The sequence below is a fragment of the Malaclemys terrapin genome, chromosome 21, assembly GCF_027887155.1.
Source record: "Malaclemys terrapin pileata isolate rMalTer1 chromosome 21, rMalTer1.hap1, whole genome shotgun sequence".
NCBI lineage: Eukaryota > Metazoa > Chordata > Testudines > Emydidae > Malaclemys > Malaclemys terrapin.
The window spans coordinates 15,816,251-15,832,903 of NC_071525.1; the positions used below are offsets into that span (position 1 = coordinate 15,816,251).

Here is a 16,653-nt window from a genome sequence, read left to right on the forward strand (position 1 = left end):
TCTGTGTCTGTGGCCATTGGTCCTTTGTGCTGCTTTCTTTTGAGTGTTATCCCAATGCTGCAAAGAGGGTGTTTCCAAAAGAAGGTGCTCGCTTCTAACCCCCGAGGCCGTCCATATGTCTGCTTGTCTTTAATGAGCCCACTTGACACGTTTTATTGTCCTTGGGTCTGGCTCCCAGCCCCACTCCAACAGTTGAGGCTGTCTGGAGGTGCTGCCTTCCATGCCTTGCTCATCCACACCTCATTCATTCAACAGGGCAATTGATTAAGAGTGGGGGGGGAGAGCTCTTGTTCTACTGCTAGCAAAAAGAAATTTTTCTTCTATCTTATTCTATCTTTAGGGGCTATAATATTCTACCAAGGGCAATGCAAAGTTTCTAAATGAGGCTTTGATACAAAGTCCCATGAAAACAGAGGTCACACGTGGGTAGACCCACCACAAGATTATATGAAGAGGCACAATGTAAAGTGATATGAAAATTATCAGAGATTTATCTATAGGTGGTGGAGTCTCCTTCCTTGGAGGTTTTTAAGGCCCGGCTTGACAAAGCCCTGGCTGGGATGATTTAGTTGGGAATTGGTCCTGCTCTGAGCAGGGGGTTGGACTAGATACCTCCTGAGGTCCCTTCCAACCCTGAGATTCTATGATTCTAAGAGCCAGGCGTTGGCCAGCCTGCAGCAGCGCCAGGGCTCCCCGGGGACCGACGCACAAGGTGAGATCCCCTCCATGGCTCCAGACGGACAGGGGGACGCCCCCCCCCACCTGAGGACCCTTCCTAGGGTCTGCAAGGGGCACGAGCCGGCCTGAGGGGCGGCAGGACCATGGCATCCATCCAGCAGCTCAGCACACCCCTGCCCCCGCCCCCCCAAAGCCATAACTCCTCCAGGCCTCACTGACGTCTCTTCCCCCAGCCCTGGTGCAGGCCCTGCGGGACCACGACCGGGAGCAGGCCGGAGCCCTGGGGCCGCGGATCCAGCTGGTGATGGAGCAGTGCAGGCAACGCATCGAACGTTATTGTTCTCTAATAAAATTTATATCTTGATTTTATCAGTTTAATCCTCATTTATTCTATACGATTAAGCCGCTACCTTGATCTATATAGCAGTATATCTGCTACACTAAGCACAAGCAGTGGGAATGCATCCTACTGCTCCTAAAACTCAGCCCAAACTGCTGGCCTCTACTCCAGCATGCCACCGGGCCCCGCCACTGCCAACTCTACCGAGAGTGGTCCTCAGGGCGCTTCCCGAGAAAGACCCCAGGGGTCTCCAAGCCACAGTAAGTCACCAGCTGCAGAAGAAAAGAGGGAGTGGGGGAAAGACCCCCCAGATGCTACCACAGGAAGCTCCCGCATCCCGAGACCAGCCTGCAGGGACATCAGGGAGAGGAGGAACATCCACCCCACTCCTCAGCCACAGCGAGGTCCCCCCGCCGTGGTCCTGCCGCCGGTAGACTCTCCGGCTGACCAGCAGCTGCAACCACCTGGAGCCTGCCCTGCCGTACTTCTGCCGCCAGGGAAGCCCCTCGCAGATGGCCAGCTGCAGGGTGCCCACCACACCATGCGGCTATCACGGACCGGCCGCCGGAGAACCCCGCTGCCCAGCTGCTGCTCCTCCCGCCAGGGGACTGCTTCCTTGGATCCCAGCCGCCTGGGAAACCCTCCGGCGCCCAGCTGCTGCTCCGGACGCCGGGTAAGTGCCCCAGAGAACCCCAGGACTTACCCGCACGTGGAGACTCTCCCACAGCCCTCCCACCGCCCATGCCGCCGGGGGACCCCTGCCCCGCGCCCTGGCCGCTGTCCCCCAGGCAGCCCAGAGATCCACGTGGCACGCTCCGGCCGCCGCTGCCGGGGGACCCATGCCCCGGCTGCCTCTCCCCGAGCAGCCTGGGGAGCCCCGTGGCGTGCTCCAGCCGCTGCCGCCCCTCAGGACGCCCGGCAACCCCAGCCCCGCTCCCCAGCCACTGCTGCTCGACCGCCATGGGGAGCCGCACCACCTGCCCCAGCCATCGCTGCCTGAGCCCCTGGGGGTCTCCTGCACCGCGCCGCTGCCGCCTATGCAGCTAGGGGACCCCCACCACCTGCCCCGGCCGCCACCGCCCGAGCGGCCGGGGGCTTCCCACCCTGTGCTCCAGCCACCAATGCACACAACGTCCGTGGAGCTCCCTGATGCGCCCCAGCAGATGAGACCCCGGCCCGCCGCCTACCAGCTGCCACAGAGTCCGAGAGAATCGCCCACCCGCCACTCGACGCTCCAGCTGCCGAACGATCCCTACGCAGTCCATCAGCCGCTTCAGCCGCCGGGAGACCCCCCAACCACTCCACTACTGCCCCAGCAGCTAGGGACCCCCCCCCACGCTCCTGTTGCCCCAGCCAACAAGCGACCCCCACACCGCCCAGCAGCAGCTGCACCCATCGACCACTCCCCCTCATGCCCCTCAGTCACCTCGGGAACTCTGCGCTTGCACACTAAGAAATGGGCAGTAGCCCACGAAAGCTTATGCTCTAATAAATTTGTTAGTCTCTAAGGTGCCACAAGGACTCCTGTTCTTTTTGCGGATACAGACTAACACGGCTGCTGCTCTGAAACCTGCCTGCGTGCAAGCCATCGTTCTTGGGAAGTCCTTTGCTGGCAACATTTGCAGTGCTGACTCACAGTCCTCAACATCAAGCCCTTGGAAGAGAGAACTGTGACTGCAAATCAGAGGTCATCTAGTCCAACCCCCTGCATCCTTCCTGGGACTCACAGTCCTCTTCTAAGGGCTTGATCTTGTATTACTGAAGTCAGTGGGAGTTTTACCACTTGTTTTGCTTGGATCTGGACTGGTTCCATACTGGAGCTCCTGGAACAGTCCTCTCTCCTCCATGTGATCTCATCCTGCTCTCTGCCTAACAGGAATATTTTCACAAGGGGAAAAGAATGGAACAATTCCCTTCTATGGGGGGGGGGGGGGGTAACACCACTGAGAGACACTGACCCAAAGCCCACACTTCCATAACGTGTAAGAACCCATCTTTTCAAAATTTTATGAAAGAGTAGAATAGAAATGAAAAAAGCAGCTACTCAAGTAGGTAAACCCCCATCAGAAAAAAAAAAAAAAAACAACATACAAAACAGTCAAACAGTGTGAGCACCAATAGAGCACAAAAGATTTTTTCTATTTTTTGAACAACCATGTTCTCCCCGGAGGGAGGCGCACCACACCTGGAAGTACTGCAATACCAGGCTGATGCATGGAATGGACGGAGCAAGCTCCTATTCCATCTCCCTGTTCCAAAAACCCGTTTAATATAAAGTTCTCACATCGAGAACATATCAGATATTAAACTGATAAGAACAGATTTAAATTTTATTAGAGAATATTTAAAGAAATAAACGATACAGAAAATTTGAAGCGTTAGTCATTGGTCATTGGGGGTAACATGCAGAGTATGGGGGTATGTTGGTGTTTTGGGGCTGGGCAGCACACATAGTATATACACACTGCAATGTCCCCAATGAGGGGTGGGTAACCGGTGGGCGGGGTCAGGAGACAGTCGATAAACGGTGAGGGTCCACCACCCATACGGGAGGCAGGGACAGTCATGGGTATAAGCAAGCGGGCTGGGTAATGGGGATGGGGTGACCCTCACGTGGCAGGATTCAGCTAGGTTTGGTAGGTTTAGGGCTCAGGGGATAGGGTCCAGCGGGGGGGGGTGTGGGTACACGAGGTCTCCCCAGCTCACTCTCGGTATTGGCGGTGGCCGGTGATGTGCTCGATGTAGATGTCCCGGGACCAACGGATAGTGTCCGAGACCATTAGGCGTCTCATGAGCCGCGCGTAATGACGGCCCACCCCACAGGTCCTCAGCACGCGTTCGTTACACGGGTCCCAGGCACCCAGGGCCCCAACGAGCAGAGCGTCGACGTGCACCTCGTAACCCTTAGCCCGCAGGGTATCAGCCAGGGGGGCGTATTTTTCGAGCTTGCGGGCTCGGGCTTCGCGGAACCGGGGTCCTGTTCTCGAACAGAATCGCTACGTCGACCAGGATGATCTTTTTTCCCACCTCGTCCGTGACGACGATGTCTGGGCGCAGCGGGCTGTCGGTGCCAGGGACGGTGCGGTTGACAGCGATCTCTCCCAGACGCGGGTTGATGGCCTTCACTAGATGGTCCTGGACGGCGTTGTGGCGTAGCTGCCAGGCTCTGGCGTGGGGCTTGCAGCAGCATAGGTCGTGGGGCAGGGTTTCGTTGATGTACCCGCACTTCCTGCAGCGTTTGTCCCGGTTCCCGTGGCGGGTGGCACCGTTGAGAGGGACGCAATTCAGCCGGGCGCGGTGAATGAACCGCCAGTCGGCGAACCGGGTGAAGCTGCCTGTGGGGAGGAAGTGGTTGCTGGAGTCCCACTTGCTGGTTACTTCGAAGACTTTACCCTGGTCCGGCTTTTTCTTCAGGGCGTCCACGTAGAGCGCGTGGACGGCGGCCTTCAGGGAACTCTCCAGCACGCCTCTGGCTCCGGGGGTGACGACGATGTTGTCCTCCGTTCCGATCCGCGGTATCAGGACTCCCAGCTCCTGCCGTTCCTCGTTCCATTCCCAGCAGCAGCCCAGGCGCTTTCCCAGCCGGCGCGTGGCATTGCGGGCGCGGGTCCACAGCGAGGCGAAGTCTCCCCTGTCCCGGGCGAAGTCGCCATCCAGGGAGCCGCTCAAGAAGGTGGCCACATCTCGGTCGGAGGGAGGTCTGCTGATTCATTTCTCGGTGGCGGCGTGCAGGGCAGTCGTTGCAACGTTCTTCACCGTGGCGTCCGGGCAAGTCAGGAGGCGGAAGGCGTGTGTGAGGACCGCGATGTCACAGAGGTCTCCCATACGGGGGACGCCGGCACCACCGTGCCTGTGCTTGATGTATACGAGTTCGTTGCTGGCTCTCCGGGGCAGGGACATCCAGGTTTTGACCAGCTTCCGGATGGCGTTGTCCGCCTTGTTGAGGGGCACCTTTGCCACGGCGGATCCCCTCAGGACGAAGGCGATGCGGGGGATCAGGAAGGTGTTGAGGGCGTTGATCTTCTGCCACGGCGCCAGCAGGGATGTGTCGATTTTGGCGGCGTCTTGCAGGATCTCCCCGATAGTGTCCTTGGGGGTCTGCTGGACGCGGAAGCCTGTCGGCGTGCCGAGGTGTTGGTACGCCTGCCCCTCCGCCAGAGGAACGACGGACTCGCCCTGGATGAGGAACTCCGTCATCAGTACCGAGTCCCTCTTGCTCCCGTCAACGTGGAGGGACGCACACTTCTTGGCGTTGAAGCGGAGTCCCGTCCAGTCCGCGGCTCTCCCGATGGTGTCGAGCATGCCCTGGAGCCTCTCGGGGTCGTCCGCGATCAGGACCAGGTCATCCGCGAAGGCCAAGACGCTCACCCTCTCGCCGTGCAGGTCGAAGCCGTCGACGCCGTCGGAGATCGCCCGCAGGAGCGGCTCCATGGCGAGGTTAAAGACGATGGGGCTGAGGGGGCAACCCTGCTTCACGCCGCTGTGGATCGGTATCTCTGCGGTCTCCCCTTCTACCGATCGGATGGTGGTGCTGCAGCCCTTATACAGCTCCCGGATCAGGTGGAGAAAGGTCTCTGGCATCCCAAACTCCTGTAGGGTGTCGAAGATGTGATGGTGGGGGATGGACCCGAAGGCGTTGGCCAGGTCGAGCCACGCTATCGAGCACTGCCTCCGCGTTCTCCTGGTCGTCTGGATGACGGTCTGGAGAAGGAAGTTGTGCTCGTAGCACCCCTCCGATGGCATGAAGCCCTTCTGGGCAGCGCTGATGGCTCCCCCGGTCGTCGCCCACTCCGTGATCCTGGCTGCCAGGCAGCTGGCGTACAGTTTGTACATGGTGGAGCAGAGGGAGATGGGTCTCTAGTTGCTGGGGTCATCCCGCTCGCCCTTCTTGTGAATCAGGACGGTCACGGCCCTCCCCCAGGAGGTGGGGGATCGGCCGAAGCGCTTGCACAAGTTAAAGATGTTGGAGAGCAGGAGGCAGCCGGGGTCCCGCTTCTTGAGGAGGCTGTAGGGGATGCTGTCTTTTCCGGGTGCAGTATTCTTGGTTCTGGAGAGCCTGGCCGTCACCTCTTTAGGGGTGAAGTCGGCCTCCAGGCCGTCCGCGTCGGGAATGCGGGGCATGGGGCGGAGGCACTCCGGGCGCTGCGCGTCGTTCCTGGGCACGCCGCCGAACACTCCGAGGAAGTAGTTGTAGAGGCGCTCGGGCGGGATCGTGCAGTACGACGGGGGCCCGTCGAGGATCTCTCTCACGGCCTTGAGGCGGTTCGTACGGTACATCTTCTGGATCCTTGACGCGGCTGCCGGGTCGAAACGGCGGCCGGTGTTCCTCCTTCCAGCTCCCCTGGTGTTGTTGTCACGGTGTGGGGCGGGCCGTCTCGGGGCAGGCCGGGTGGTCTCCTGGTTCGGTGTCCTCCTGAAGGCAATCTCCGCGGACAGCTCGCGGGTGAGCCTGTCGACGAGTGAGTCAAATTCCGCGAAGGAAGCTGCCGCTTGGAGCTCCTCGATCCAGGCGGCCTGCCAAGGCGTGGCTGGCCTAGTCTTTGGCCGCTGGTCCTCGGGCTCCTCAGTCGGCGTGGGCCGCGAGTTTGCCGTGTGGTCAAGGGGTTGTCTCACTTGTGGGTCGGGGGACTCCGCGGTTGGGTCCCGGGGCGTAGTCGCTGGTGGGGTAGGATCGCCACTGGTTGTTGGCGGAATCTGGACCGGGTCAAGGGGGGCGGGGGTGACGCCAGGTCTTCCGTGTGTGGCTGCTGTCTGGGGGGTTGTCGCGGAAACGTGCGACCTTCTGGCAGCAGGGACCGGCCTGGTGGCCTCTGGGGCCATGCCGGTCCGCCGGACGATGGGGGTCTGGTGCCGCGGCCCGGTTGTGGCGTTGACTCCTCTGGCAGCAGCAATTTGTGGAGCGGGCTGGGGGGTGGACCCCGTTCCCTCGGCAGGCGGGGTTCGCGGTGCAGGTTGAGGGGTCGCATTGGCTCTTCCTGCGGTTGGCGCCTGTAGGGTGGCCTGGGGACCGGCGTCGGGTCCGCGGGGGGCAGGATTCCGGGTGGCCACGCGTGGCGGGGCGCTGACCCTTCTTGGGATGGGGTTGCGCTGATTGGGCGTCGGGAGGGCACTAAGACGCCTCAGCTCAGAGAGCTTACAGGCTACCTGGGTGGATGTGAAAGGTGTCCAGCTGGCAGGGGCTCGGTTAACGTTGCCTGCTGTGGGAGGTGCCGTCTCGATGGTGGAGGCCTGGTCTAACGGCTCGGGGGTTGGAGTGGGTTTTAAGGTGGCGGTTGGCGGGGGTGCCCCGTTTCCACGCGGTGCGGGAGCAGCGGGCCGGGGCACAGGGGGGCGAGAGGCCGGAACCGGAGCTGTCGCTGAGCGGGCTCTCTTGCAGCTAGCCTGGTGTGTCTTGCATCTCTTCTGAGTTTCGAAGGGCAGGTTGCAGAGGGCGCAGCTGAAGGTGGTGGATTTGCCATGGCACCTCTTCAAGTGCCTGGTGACTCCTCCGAGGAGGCGGAAGCGCCGGGGCGGCGAGCAGATGGGGCAGGTGAGCGCATCAGCGGCAAGGGGGTATGTGAGGTAGATGGTGTCATCGTCACCCCCCTGCGGAGCGGGGGTCTCAGTGGTAGTAGAGGTTTCTCCAGCAAGGGTGTCCCGCTGGGGGTCAGGGCGGTCATCTCTCAGCGGCGGGGACTGCTGGGGACCAGGGGGTGTGACTGGTGCCCGCCGGGGGACAGGGGAGCCGTCTCGTGGTGGCTGGAGCTGCTGGGGAGCAGGGGGCGTGTCTGGGTACCGCAGGAGAACCGGGGAGGCATCTCGTGGTGGCTGGGGCGTGTGGCAGAGTTCCCTTGACAGCCGGGGGACGTGGGGTGGGGTGTTCAGCAGTTGCGGCTGCTGTGGGGCGGTGTGGGGGTCTCCTGTTGGCTGGAGCAGCTGGTGGACAGCGGGGGAGTCACTCTGCAGCTGGAGTGCCAGATGATGGGGGGGCAGGTCTCCCAGGTTCCGCGGCAGCCGGCGGGCAGCGGGTCGGGGTCTTGTCTGCCGGGGCGCATCAGTGGGCTCCTCGGGCACTGTGAGCGGTGGTGGCTGGGGCGCAGGGTGAGAGGCCCCCTGTGGCTCAGACAGCGGCGGCCGGGGCAGGTGGTGGGGGTCCCCTGGCTGCATAGGCGGCAGCAGCGCGGAGCAGGAGATCCCCGGTGGCCAAGGCAGGGGCGACTGGGCCACGTGGTGGGGCTCCCCGCGTCGCCCGAGTAGTTGCAGCTGGGGAGCGGGGCAGGAGTCCCCTGGCGGTGGGACCAGCGGCGGCTGCGGGGCAGCCGGGGAGCGGGGCAGGAGTCCCCTGGCGGTGGGACCAGCGGCGGCTGCGGGGCAGCCGGGGAGCGGGGCAGGAGTCCCCTGGCGGTGGGACCAGCGGCGGCTGCGGGGCAGCCGGGGAGCGGGGCAGGGGTCCCGAGGTGGCGGAGGCGCGCCGCAGGGCTCTCCGGGCCGTGTAGGCAGCGGTAAACGGGGAGCGGAGCAGGGAACCCCTGACGGCGGCTCGGGCAGCAGCGGTCGGGGCACGCGGTGGGGCTCCCCGGGCTGCCCAGGCAGAGGTGGCCAGGGCGTGGGGCAGGAGTCCCCCACCGGTGGCTGGGGTAGGGGCAGCTGGAGCACGTGGCCCGGCTCCCCAAGGTGGACACGCGGCAGCGGCTGGGGCTCGGGGCAGGGATCCCCCGGCGGCCGGAGCAGCAGCGGCTGGGGCGCGTGGCGGGGGTCCCCAGGCTGCGCCAGCGGCGGCAGACAGGGCATGGGGCAGGAGTCCCCCGGTGGCATGGGCAGCCGCTCTGGGGAGGGGGGGCAGCCCCCCGGCGTCATGGGCGGTGGGGGAGCCGTGGGAGAGTCCCATGGAGGGAGTAGGTGCTGGGGCTCAGTGGGAAGGATACCTGGCCCCAGGGGCAGCAGATGGCCAGCGGGGCTCCTCTCCGGCAGCTGGGACACGTGGGGACGGACTCCGGGTGGCAGCATCAGCTGGGCGGCAGTGGATGTCTCGGGCAGCAGGGGCGTGGGGAGGCAGTCTCTCCGCGGCTGCGGCTCTTCCCGCGGCAGGAGCGAGGTGGAGCAGACTCCTGGTGGCTGCAGCCGCTGGTGGTCGGCTGCAGGTTCTTCCAGCGGCTGGAGCACTGCGGGGCGGCCTCCCGGCGGCTGGAGAGCGAGGTGTACGTTCCTCCTCTCGGTGATGTTCCTGGTCTCCGGATGGAAGAGCTTTCTGCAGCAGCATCTTGGGGGCGATTCTCCTTGTTTTCGCACTTCCCTCGGGATCTGCTGGTTTGCCATGGCTCTGAGACACCGAGAGTCTTCTTTCGGGTAGTGATCTGAGAAGATCTCCGGGGAGGACCAGGCATAACAGCCGGGAGCCTGTGTCGAGCAACAGGCTGTGCTGGGACAGTGGTCGGAGCTTTAGGTTGCGTGTTAGGGTCTGCGGGATGCATCCCAGGGCACCATGAGCTCTTCAGGATAGCTGATATAGAGTATCAGTAGAAATTAAGATTAAACTGATATAGATATAGGTAGTAGCTTATCATGTAGAATTAATAAAGATTAAACTGATAAGAACAGACACTACACTTTCATCTTAGCTCTAAGGAGCCGAGAAGCGATACTACACTAGACAGGGTAAATGTCTTTTCCTCTCTCTACTTCCCCCATCTCCATCCAACTTATCAATCACCACTTGTGTCCAAAAAACTTTGGTCCCCAATGCATCAGGTTTATTTTTCGTTAGGTTCTCTAATAGTCTTTTTGTTGTTAATTTTTGTTATTAATATATTTGTATTGTTAGTTACATTTGCTTGTATTATTATTAATTCCACACTTTCCTCTATGCACTCTGGTTCTATTTCCCCAAGCCCTGAAGGGTAGTTCTTGGGCCCCCATAACCTGTAAGACCTTGGCCCATAATTGTATGGCCCCATCTTTCAGGTCCCCAGAAACCTCTAAGAACAACTGTTAAAAATAGGGAATTCTACAACATTTTAGCAACTGAATGTTAGTTTAAGTCCAAATCAGCTTAACCTTGCATAACAACTGTGGTACTCCTACAAAATCTTATTTGCTGTGCGTGCTTAAGAAGGCAGCATCAAACTTGGGCCTCATCTTGTTTGTCAATGTACCCAATTATTGTAATGGTAATGGTTTTGTTGTATTTCCAATTATTATAATTATAATTGTTTGCATTTGTGTTTATGTTATATCTGGTGTTTAGTCAATTGTAATGGTTTTATTTATATTCACCTGGTTATAATTGTTTGGTTTGTTTGCAACAAATAGAAAAGATTTATATGGTGACCACTCAAGAATTGTTTTTGAGAGGTCAAAAGGGGGACAATGTAGATCAATCTCTGATAATTTTCATATCACTTTCCATTGTGCCTCTTCATATAACCTTGTGGTGGGTCTACCCACGTGTGACCTCTGTTTTCATGGGACTTTGTATCAAAGCCTCATTTAGAAACTTTGCATTGCCCTTGGTAGAATATTATAGCTCCTAAGGATAGAATAAGATAGAAGAAAATTTTCTTTTTGCTAGCAGTAGAACAAGAGCTCTCCCCGCCCCCCCCCCCCCCACTCTTAATCAATTGCCCTGTTGAATGAATGAGGTGTGGATGAGCAAGGCATGGAAGGCAGCACCTCCAGACAGCCTCAACTGTTGGAGAGGGGCTGGGAGCCAGACCCAAGGACAATAAAACGTGTCAAGTGGGCTCATTAAAGACAAGCAGACATACCTACGGCCTCGGGGGTTAGAAGCAAGCACCTTCTTTTGGAAACACCCTCTTTGCAGCATTGGGACAACACTCAAAAGAAAGCAGCACAAAGGACCAATGGACACAGACACAGAGTTTGAATCTGGTATACATTTGCATAAGAGAAAAGCTGGTATAAAAGTGAGGTGTCTTGTAGAGGACCCCGGGTCTCGTCTTGTCAACATGGGAGCATCGATCCGGATCGGCAGAAGCCCGGCTCCACCCCCTCCCCCATCTAACTCACCTGGCCAGTGAAGTTAAGGGGAGCAACTAATTGGTAACAACAAGACGGAGTGTGTATGTGTGAGTGTAAGTGTTATATATTATATGCATATGATACAGTGTTAATGAATACATGTATTACTATAAATGTGGCATTTTGTCTTATTCCCCCTGAAAAGATCCTGTGCAGTACTTTAAGTACAACAGTGGGAACTAGTGATCACAGCAGGGGGGGGGCTGGGAGTCAAGACTCCTGGGTTCTCTCCCAGCTCTGGGAGGGGAGCCTGGTACAGGTCACACCTCCACCTGGTCTTGAGGCTGCTCTCAAAGAAGGGGCAGTGGCTGGTGACTGGAGGTGGCTGTCCCCATGGCCGTGCCCCCAGCAGTGACTGGCTCTCCCTTCACCCACCCTACACAGAACATCAGTGCAGGGTCAATTCTGGCATGACCAGGACCTCCAGTCTCCTGAGCGGCAGCATGGTCTGCTCCATCTCCGAGCGCTGCGCCTCCTCCGGCCTGCATTGGTACGACGGAGCCGGCGCGCGGATCCTGGAGGAAACTGAAGCTGGCAAAAGCAATAGGCTGAGGATGCGCATCATCTGGCAGCACCGGGGGGCGGCGCTGGAGTGCCGGGTGCAGGGCTACCGGAATAGGTGCCTCCCCAAAGGGTCCCAGCCTCCAGCCACAGGTGAGTTGCATTATGTATGGGGCCTTCCCTTTCTAGGGGGTGCCAGCTCCCATCAGGCCCCAGGGCAGGGGCTGGCTGGGGGGCAGGGAATGGGGCACGGGGCCTTTCCCCTCTAGCAGGCACTGACTCTAATCCGGTCTGAGGGCAGGGGTCTGGCTGGTGCTGGGGGTGGGGAATGGGATACGGGACCTTTCCCCTCTAGGGGGCGCCAGCTCCCATCCGGCCCCAGGGTGCGGGACTGGCTGGCTCAGAGGGGCAAGGAATGGGACATGGGGCTTTTCCCCTCTAGGGGGCGCTGGGTCTGACCCATCTCCAATGGCCTTTTCAGGCCGGCCCCCCCGCCTGAAGGTCCTGGTGGACATGGACGTCCCAGACCCGATCAGGGAGGGCAACTCATTCACGCTGAGATGTGTGGGGGACAGCGGGTCGCTGGACCAGGTCTACTTCTGGATTCACAACTACGAGGACCTGCACGGGGGCCCCTCTCAGCAGATTGAAGGGGCAACCTTGTCTCACGGGGGCAATTACACCTGCATGAAGTGGGTCTCCGACATAGGGCGTGCCTACCTGGCCATATCCCCCACCACCTATGTGGCCATCCTTGGTGAGTAGCCAGTGCCAGGGCGGGGCCACAGCCCTGGGGGTGGGGCCAAGGAGCACAGATGGGAGGGGTCCTTGTCTCACCTACATTCCAAATGGGGGCGGGACCACAGCATCTGTTGCAGGCAGGGAGAGTAGTAGACACAGGGAAGGCGTCACACATCAGTGGGCGGGGTTATGCAGATCAGCAATGTCTGGCGGCAACACAGAGCAGCTGGCTGAGCCCAAGGAAGCGGGCGGAGAGAATTCTCTGTGTGGGAGCAGAATTCGGTGTGGAGAGTTGGTGGTTTGAGTGAGTGTATCGGAGTCACTTCGGGGCAGCGATTGCCACTTAGCTAGGAAGGTATGAAAGCAGGTCCTGGTGACATAGAAAGCAATGGGAGCACGAGGGGGGCGCGCTGTTCCGAGGAAAGGTATCGCTTCTCGGCTCTATGAGCTAAGATCAAGCGTAGTATCTGTTCTTATCAGTTTAATATCTGATATGTTCTCAATATGGGAACTTTATACTAACTGGATTTTTGGAACAGGGAGATGGAATAGGAGCTTGCTCTTTCCACTCCATGCATCAACCTGGTATTGCAGTACTTCCAGGTGTGGTGCGCCTCTCTCTGGGGAGAACATGGTTGTTCAAAAAATAGAAAAAATCTTTTGGGCTCTATCAGTGCTCATGCTGTTTGACTGTTTTGTATGTTGTTTTTTTTTCTGATGAGGGTTTACCTACTTACTTAAGCAGCTGCTTGCCTAATGGTCTCGGACACTATCCGTTGGTCCCGGGACATTTACACCGAGCACATCACCGGCCACCGCCAATACCGAGAGTGAGCCGGGGAGACCTCGTGCACCCACACACACCCCCTGCTGGACCCTATCCCCTGAGCCCTAAACCCACCAAACCTAGCTGAATCCCGCCACGTGAGGGTCACCCCATCCCCATTACCCAGCCCGCTTGCTTATACCCATGACTGTCCCTGCCTCCCGTATGGGTGGTGGACCCTCACCGTTTATCGACTGTCTCCTGATCCCGCCCACCGGTTACCCACCCCTCATTGGGGACATTGCAGTGTGTATATACTATGTGTGCTGCCCAGCCCCAAAACACCAACATACCCCCTTACTCTGCATGTTACCCCCAATGACCAATGACTAACGCTTCAAATTTTCTGTATCGTTTATTTCTTTAAATATTCTCTAATAAAATTTAAATCTGTTCTTATCAGTTTAATATCTGATATGTTCTCAATATGGGAACTTTATATTAACTGGATTTTTGGAACAGGGAGATGGAATAGGAGCTTGCTCTTTCCACTCCATGCATCAACCTGGTATTGCAGTACTTCCAGGTGTGGTGCGCCTCTCTCTGGGGAGAACATGGTTGTTCAAAAAATAGAAAAAATCTTTTGGGCTCTATCAGTGCTCATGCTGTTTGACTGTTTTGTATGTTGTTTTTTTTTCTGATGAGGGTTTACCTACTTACTTAAGCAGCTGCTTGCCTAATGGTCTCGGACACTATCCGTTGGTCCCGGGACATTTACACCGAGCACATCACCGGCCACCGCCAATACCGAGAGTGAGCCGGGGAGACCTCGTGCACCCACACACACCCCCTGGTGGACCCTATCCCCTGAGCCCTAAACCCACCAAACCTAGCTGAATCCCGCCACGTGAGGGTCACCCCATCCCCATTACCCAGCCCGCTTGCTTATACCCATGACTGTCCCTGCCTCCCGTATGGGTGGTGGACCCTCACCGTTTATCGACTGTCTCCTGATCCCGCCCACCGGTTACCCACCCCTCATTGGGGACATTGCAGTGTGTATATACTATGTGTGCTGCCCAGCCCCAAAACACCAACATACCCCCTTACTCTGCATGTTACCCCCAATGACCAATGACTAACGCTTCAAATTTTCTGTATCGTTTATTTCTTTAAATATTCTCTAATAAAATTTAAATCTGTTCTTATCAGTTTAATATCTGATATGTTCTCAATATGGGAACTTTATATTAACTGGATTTTTGGAACAGGGAGATGGAATAGGAGCTTGCTCTTTCCACTCCATGCATCAACCTGGTATTGCAGTACTTCCAGGTGTGGTGCGCCTCCCTCCGGGGAGAACATGGTTGTTCAAAAAATAGAAAAAATCTTTTGGGCTCTATCGGTGCTCATGCCGTTTGACTGTTTTGTATGTTGTTTTTTTTTGATGGGGGTTTACCTACTTAAGCAGCTGCTTTTTCCATTTCTATTCTACTCTTTCATAAAATTTTGAAAAGATTGGTTCTCACACGTTATGGAAGTGGGGGCTTTGGGTCAGTGTTTCTCAGCAGTGTTACCCCCCTATAGTAGAGAATTGTTCCATTCCTTTCCCCTTGTGAAAATATTCCTGTTGTTATGCAGGGAGCAGGATGAGATCACATGGAGGAGAGAGGACTGTTCTAGGAGCTCCAGTATGGAACCAGTCCTTAGGAGAGGACTGAGAGTCCCAGGAAGGATGCAGGGGGTTGGACTAGATGACCTCTGATTTGCAGTCACAGTTCTCTCTTCTAAGGGCTTGACCTTGAGGACTGTGAGTCAGCACTGCAAATGTTGCCAGCAAAGGACTTCCCAAGAACGATGGCTTGCACGCAGGCAGGTTTCAGAGCAGCAGCCGTGTTAGTCTGTATCCGCAAAAAGAACAGGAGTCCTTGTGGCACCTTAGAGACTAACAAATGTATTAGAGCATAAGCTTTCGTGGGCTACTGCCCATTTCTTAGTGTGCAAGCGCAGAGTTCCCGAGGTGACTGAGGGGCATGGGGGGGAGTGGTCGATGGGTGCAGCTGCTGCTGGGCGGTGTGGGGGTCTCTTGTTGGCTGGGGCAACAGGAGCGTTGGGGGGGGTCCCCAGCTGCTGGGGCAGTAGTGGTGTGTTTGGGGGGGTCTCCCGGCGGCTGAAGCGGCTGATGGACTGCGTAGGGATCGTTCGGCAGCTGGAGCGTCGAGTAGCGGGTGGGCGATTCTCTCGGACTCTGTGGCAGCTGGTAGGCGGCGGGCCGGGGTCTCATCTGCTGGGGCGCATCAGGGAGCTCCACGGACGTTGTGTGCATTGGTGGCTGGAGCACAGGGTGGGAAGGCGGCCGGGGCAGGTGGGGGGGGTCCCCTGGCTGCATAGGCGGCAGCGGCGCGGTGCAGGAGACCCCCAGGGGCTCAGGCAGCGATGGCTGGGGCAGGTGGTGCGGCTCCCCATGGCAGTCAAGCAGCAGCGGCCAGGGCGCGGGGCAGGGGTCACCTGGAGTCCTGGGCGGCGGCGGCAGCACACCGCAGGGCTCCCTGAGCACACCGCTGGGCTCCCCAGACTGCTCGGGAAGTGGCAGCCGGGGAGCGGGGCAGAGGTCCCATGCCGGCCCGGGCAGGGGTGGCGGCGGCCAAGGAGGGGGGCAGGGGTCTCCCGGCATCCCAGGAGATGGCGGCAGTGGCCGGGGAACGCCGCAGGGCTCCCCGGTCCGCTCAGGTAGTGGCAGCCGGGGAGCGGGTCCCAAAGTGGCCCGAGCGGCAGCGGCTGCGGTGCGCCGCGGGTCCGCTCGGGCCAGAGCGGCCGAGGAGCGGGGCAGGGGTCCGGCAGCGGCCCCGGCAGTGGCGGCCAAGGCGCGCCGCGGGGCTCTCCTGGCTGCCCGGGGGGCAGCGGCCAGAGCATGGGGCGGGGTTCATCCGGAGTCCCCGGCGGTGGCGGGAGCATACCGCAGGGCTCCCCGACTACGCCACATGGCTCCCCGGACTGCTCAGGAAGCGGCAGCTGTAGATAAATCTCTGATAATTTTCATATCACTTTACATTGTGCCTCTTCATATAACCTTGTGGTGGGTCTACCCACGTGTGACCTCTGTTTTCATGGGACTTTGTATCAAAGCCTCATTTAGAAACTTTGCATTGCCCTTGGTAGAATATTATAGCCCCTAAGGATAGAATAAGATAGAAGAAAAATTTCTTTTTGCTAGCAGTAGAACAAGAGCTCTCCCTCCCCCCCACTCTTAATCAATTGCCCTGTTGAATGAATAAGGTGTGAATGAGCAAGGCATGGAAGGCAGCACCTCCAGACAGCCTCAACTGTTGGAGAGGGGCTGGGAGCCAGACCCAAGGACAATAAAAAGTGTCAAGTGGGCTCATTAAAGACAAGCAGACATAGGGAGGGCTCGGGGGTTAGAAGCAAGCACCTTCTTTTGGAAACACCCTCTTTGCAGCATTGGGACAACACTCAAAAGAAAGCAGCACAAAGGACCAATGGACACAGACACAGAGTTTGAATCTGGTATAGATTTGCATAAGAAGGAAGCTGCTATAAAAGTGAGGTGTCTTGCAGAGGACCCCGGGTCTCGTCTTGTCAACATGGGAGC

At 58.2% G+C, this 16,653-nt stretch overlaps 4 non-coding genes and 1 pseudogene across 4 annotated transcripts; 3 read left to right on the forward strand and 2 right to left on the reverse strand.

The window, feature by feature from the left end:
- Positions 1-3,187: 3,187 nt before the first annotated feature.
- On the reverse strand, positions 3,188-3,372 carry LOC128827568 (U2 spliceosomal RNA). The gene has a single exon (XR_008442996.1). It is a non-coding gene; the product is annotated as a U2 spliceosomal RNA (small nuclear RNA).
- A 6,130-nt stretch (positions 3,373-9,502) lies between these two features.
- LOC128827577 (U2 spliceosomal RNA) lies at positions 9,503-9,637 on the reverse strand (annotated as a pseudogene).
- A 3,067-nt stretch (positions 9,638-12,704) lies between these two features.
- Positions 12,705-12,896, forward strand: LOC128827561 (U2 spliceosomal RNA). Its single transcript, XR_008442989.1, has one exon. It is a non-coding gene; the product is annotated as a U2 spliceosomal RNA (small nuclear RNA).
- Positions 12,897-13,460: 564 nt separating this feature from the next.
- On the forward strand, positions 13,461-13,645 carry LOC128827566 (U2 spliceosomal RNA). The gene has a single exon (XR_008442994.1). It is a non-coding gene; the product is annotated as a U2 spliceosomal RNA (small nuclear RNA).
- Positions 13,646-14,209: 564 nt separating this feature from the next.
- On the forward strand, positions 14,210-14,394 carry LOC128827567 (U2 spliceosomal RNA). Its single transcript, XR_008442995.1, has one exon. It is a non-coding gene; the product is annotated as a U2 spliceosomal RNA (small nuclear RNA).
- Positions 14,395-16,653: the final 2,259 nt, after the last annotated feature.